This window comes from Salmo salar, chromosome ssa23 (assembly GCF_905237065.1).
Source record: "Salmo salar chromosome ssa23, Ssal_v3.1, whole genome shotgun sequence".
In the NCBI taxonomy this organism is placed as follows: Eukaryota; Metazoa; Chordata; class Actinopteri; order Salmoniformes; family Salmonidae; genus Salmo; species Salmo salar.
Genome location: NC_059464.1, coordinates 33965544 through 33971543, shown reverse-complemented (window position 1 = coordinate 33971543; position 6000 = coordinate 33965544).

Here is a 6000-nt window from a genome sequence, read left to right as displayed (position 1 = left end):
GCATAAATACTGTAATTTTCTGGTAAGTTGGGTCAAAAGGGGTCTTATTTGGAGCATGTGAGTTATGTCTATACACATTACAAATGATGAAAATAGCATTGTCAAGTTTAACAGTTACTATGAAAAATCTCCTTTAAACTTGTGAATAAGCGTCAAAACACCAGCAGAATGGTTTGATCCATGACTGAGATGGGCCATGTCTCCGCATTGTGACTTCAAGTCACTTTCATACTAATATGTTTCCTGAACAAAATCTTGCTTGGACAAGTGTGAAAACACTCTCTCTCACAGCGACGCCATCTTGGCTACCCCAAACCTCGTCTCCTGACTTTGCTTGCGCCTCGGTGGCATCACAACGTAACTCCATCTCATAATTGTCCTGCTCACCTTGGAAACATGTCTTCTCCGGACGCCAACACTTTGAGAACATGAGCAGTGGCCACACACTGAAAAATGACCCCCAAACTCAACTCTGTTTTACTCCTGTCGCGGCGGAAAACCTTCAGCTCTCTCTTTCTACACAGCTCAACCACCAGTCTTTACTGGCTGCAGAAATGTATGGACGCAGTGTTCTTCTTCGATGAGGTTTAACAGCGGTTGGCATCCAATAAATGTTGCATTACTGCCACATACTAGAATAGAGTATACCTCGCTTATACTTTGCTAAATACAAATAAATCAACCAACACCCTACTATCTAACCCTACCCTCACTAAAAACCCACCACCCTATTTAAATATATCTAGTCCTACCTCAGGCCAACACCACAACTCAACACACCTTGTAACTCTTCTGACGTTAAGTCTCGCACACCCAAATACCTCTCTGCAGCTGCTACCACAACTTCAATTTCTACAACTTACGTTGCATCCTGCAGTACGGTTGACAATCATTGCTATAAATCTGTTCTTAATGAAATCAAATCAAATCAAATTTATTTATATAGCCCTTCGTACATCAGCTGATATCTCAAAGTGCTGTACAGAAACCCAGCCTAAAACCCCAAACAGCAAGCATTGCATGTGAAAGAAGCACGGTAGCTAGGAAAAACTCCGTAGGAAAAACTCCCTAGAAAGGCCAAAAACCTAGGAAGAAACCTAGAGAGGAACCAGGCTATGAGGGGTGGTCAGTCCTCTTCTGGCTGTGCCGGGTGGATATTATAACAGAACATGGTCAAGATGTTAAAATGTTCATAAATGTCCAGCATGGTCAAATAATAATAATCATAGTAGTTGTCGAGGGTGCAACAAGCACGTCCGGTGAACAGGTCAGGGTTCCATAGCCGCAGGCAGAACAGTTGAAACTGGAGCAGCAGCACGGCCAGGTGGACTGGGGACAGCAAGGAGTCATCATGCCAGGTAGTCCTGAGGCATGGTCCTAGGGCTCAGGTCCTCCGAGAGAAAGAAAGAGAGAATTAGAGAGAGCATATTTAAATTCACACAGGACACCGGATAAGACAAGAGAAATACTCCAGATGTAACAGACTGACCCTAGCCCCCCGACACATAAACTACCGCAGCATAAATACTGGAGGCTGAGACAGGAGGGATCAGGAGACACTGTGGCCCCATCCGATGAAACCCCCGGACAGGGCCAAACAGGCAGGATATAACCCCACCCACTTTGCCAAAGCACAGCCCCCACACCACTAGAGGGATGTCTCCAACCACCAACTTACCGTCCTAAGACAAGGCCGAGTATAGCCCACAAAGATCTCCGCCACGGCACAACCCAAGGGGGGGGGGGGCGCCAACCCAGACAGGAAGACCACGTCAGTGACTCATTCCACTCAAGTGACGCACCCCTCCCATGGACGCCATGGAAGAACACCAGTACGCCAGTGACTCAGCCCCTGTAATAGGGTTAGAATATGAAGCATATATAACTTGTTGGCCTATCCCTCTGTACTGGTACAGATTTTCTCTCTAACTTCGTGGTATCCAATTGGTAGTTACAGTCTTGTCTCATCGCTGCAACTCCCGTCCGGAATCGGGAGAGGCGAATGTCGAGAGCCGTGCATCCTCCGACACAATGCCCACTTAACCTGGAAGCCAGCCGCACCAATGTGTCAGAGGAAACACAGTACACCTGGCGACCGTGTCAGCGTGCACTGCACCCGGCCCACCACAGGAGTCGCTAGTGCGTGATGGGACAAGGACATCCCTGCCGGCCAAAACCTCCCCTAACCCGGACGACGCTGGGCCAATTGTGCGCCGCACCATGAGTCTCCCGGTCACGGCCGGCTGCGACAGAGCCTGAACTCAAACTCAACATCTCTAGGTCCACAGCTAGCACTGTGATGCTAGCACTGTGATGCAGTGTCTTAGACCACTTCGGAGGCTTACCCATCTTCCTCTACTTTCTTCACTGCCCCAGCAATTCAAAACGGCTTTATTGGCATGGGAAACATCTGTTTACATTGCTAAAGCAAGTGAAATTTAAATAAACGAAATGAACAGTAAACATTACTCTCACAAAAGTTCCAAAGGAATAGAGACATTTCAAATGTCATATTATGGATATATACAGTGTTGTACAAAAGGGAAAATAAATAAATGCAAATATGGGTTGTATTTACAATGGTGTTACAGCATACGACAACTTCTGCACTACTGTAACCCTGAAAAACTCAACCTGCCTCTCACACACCGGACATTTCGGAAGTTCTCGGAGCCAGGCCCAGCCAATCAGATTTAAAAATGATTAAATACTCCTCAGAACGATCTCGCAGGTGAAGAAGCCTGATGTGGAGGTTCTGAGCCGGATGTGGAGATCACGTGGTCTGCGGTTGTGAGGCCAGTTGGACATACTGCCAAAATCTGTAAAATGACATTGGAGGCGGCTTATGGTAGAGAAATGAACATTAAATGGCAACTGTTCTGGTGGGCATTCCTGCAGTCAGCATGCCAATTGCACACTCCCTCAAAACTTGAGACATCTGTGGCACTGTGTTGTGTGACAAAACTGCACATTTTAGAGTGGCCTTTTATTATTCCCAGCACAAGGTGCAATTGAGTAAACAAATTTGTGCATGAACTTTGAGAGAAATAAGATTTTAGTGGAGAGAGAAACTTCCCTAAACTTGATGCTCTAACTATCACTGAATTCCTACAAGTCTGTATGTAGTCACTAAATGTGATTCCAACCAATTGCCTGTGCATTGCTTAGGATAGTTCATATTTTTTCAACAAATAACGATATTTCATACCTATTAGAATTGATGCAGTGTTACGCTGTGTAGTGTCCCACAGGCAGTCAGGGACCTGTTTTTTCTGTGTTGTAGGTATCTGTCAGAGCTGTGCTGTGTCGATGGGGCTTTTGGTGTGGGCCAGGCTGCCTTCCCTGTGGTAAGTTACATTACACCCCTCCTATTCTCCGCCCTTCTTTCTCTCGCTCTGTCTGTCTATCTCTGTCTGTCTCGCAGACATTAGGAGTGAATTAACTCAATAGCTTAACACAACCAATATCTTCTGTTCTTCAGGGTGTGAAGCTGCTCTCCTACCTGTACAACGAGGCACAGAGCAACTGCAGCAATGCAAACTACACCGTGCTGCTGTCCCTGCTCAAGAGCAGCTGTGAGCCCTACACATGGTCAGTCACCCCAGTCTGACACACACACAACATGTACTGATCTGTCCCACACATCCCACATGGAATTCATGCTAACCTGCATGACTGCATCATCAAAATGCTTTAAAGATGCTTTTAAACAACCTGTGTGTGTAAGCATGGTTATGTGCCTGATCGATCCTGTTCCCTGTGTTTGTGCTGTCTGTAGATTTGTGTCAGACTGGGTGTACAGCAAAGTGGTCCGGGACGTGAACAGAGAGTTCATGATCGAGGTCAACGAGGACTACCTCAGCTTCAGAGGTCAGAACATACAATTCACTGCCAGTAAGAGTAACCTGTTAGTACACTAGTGACTGTAGTGACCTTGGTACAGCACCCAGCGACCTGCATCAAGCAGTTTAAGCCTCTTGTAGTAACGAGAGCTATTGATACAGCCTGTTAACAAATATGGATTTCGTTACCACATTCAAGGACAGTATCACCTTTAGATTTGTTTGTTGTTTAGAGGATCATTAGCTGATCTGCTACTCCTCAACTCCTGCAGGGACCAACCTGGGGTTCCTCACTAATGTTTTAGAGGACACACTCATGTCAATGACTTTACTCAGAGAGAAAGAGGCGAAGCGAGAGAATTTACTCCGCTCAAAATCTGTCCGCATGAGATAAGCAGACCAAGTGGGGATTATTTGTATGGAGGTCTATGAGAGAGTGTCGAATTACGTGAGGCTTATTTGATCGAAAAGAAGTTTCATAATGTTTAGACTGCTACAAATGTACTGCTATAAGTGGATGCACGTGGCACTCCGGCAACTTTGAGAAAACAACTTGGTTGGGTCTGTTGTTCACACGAGTATCTGCCCTCTCATTGGCTAGAATGATCCCACCTGATCTCGCCTTCTTGCTCCCATCTTTGAGTACATGTATTTCCATTGTTGGAGCGGTCACTTGACTATCTTGTCAATATAATGGATACTATTTGCTTTACTCCAAATGAGTCAGTTAGCGAAGCAGTCAGTGAAACTTGTTTGGAAAAACTCAGGAAGGTTTAGGATCACATCTTCATGTAAAGAACTATAATATGAAACCTGGTGAATTCACACCCCCCAGTGCCTGTAGTAGGGTACACCAGATTAACCTGCTCAGTTTTTATTTCTATAGTAGAGCCAGGAAAAACCCAGTTGGAAAAACTCCTGGCCCCACTGTAGTAGGGTCAGGAAAAACTCATTGCGTAGTCATTATTTCTGTGCCTCATAGTCTCCCGTCTCCTCTCTCCCATCACCTCTCTCCCCCTAGACAAGCACTTCTGGGTGCAGGGCTACACCCTGATCTCCCCTGACTTCGAGGACTGCGTGCCTGTCCTCTCTGACACATTGTCAATGACGTCTATGGGAAGACCATTAACCATCAAGATCTACTGTCCCCAGGTCAGTAGTAATAATTCATTTTCACAGCCATACAGTCTCATATTATGTCCAAGGGTCAGCGATTACTAGGAAGAAATTACACAGAGTGGCACAGCGGTCTAAGGCACTGCATCTCAGGGCTAGAGGAGTCACTACAAACCCTGGTTCGATTCCAGGCTGTATCACTACCGCCCGTGAATGGGAGTCCCACAATTGACCAAGTGTCATCTCGGTTAGGGTTTGGCCGGGATAGGCTGTCATTGTAAATAAGAATTTGTTTTATCTGGCTTGCCTAGTTAAATAAAATGAATAAATAATAAAGATACTGACCCATGGTTAAGGTTAGACTGTGAGAGTGCTAAGTTGATCCTAGATCTGTACCTAAGTATCTTCTACCAGATCAGCTCAGCGGTCCTATGTTGGAGCTCGGAGTCGGAGCTTCCCTCGCATCGCTGTCACCTTCTCCCTGCAGGCAGAGATGTGCTGTGTACTGAAGATGCATCCTTAGAAATGCATGAAACTCAAAACTGCCATGAAAACCAGGCATTAATAAATAATACATAGGATTTTATAGCACTTTTCTAAAGCCAAAGATGCTTTAAAGTGTTGTGCAGTAATGTTAATTAGAAAGATGTAAGGAGAAGAGAGAGCAAGAGAGGGAAAGCAACAGTAATGGCCCATTAAACTGATGTACAGATACGCAACTTGAAACCCCGCAACTTGAAACCCTGCATGATCTACAGTACAAATCCATGGCCTATCTTTCAGCTAGAACAGAGGGCAGGGGAGAACAGAACAGGGGAGAGGTAAGCCAGAGGGCAGAGGAGAACAGAACAGGGGAGAGGTAAGCCAAAGGGCAGGGGAGAACAGAACAGGGGAGAGATAAGCCAGAGGGCAGGGGAGAACAGAACAGGGGAGAGATAAACCAGAGGGCAGGGGAGAACAGAACAGGGGAAAGGTAAGCCAGAGGGCAGGGGAGAACAGAACAGGGGCGAGATAAGCCAGAGGGCAGGGGAGAACAGAACAG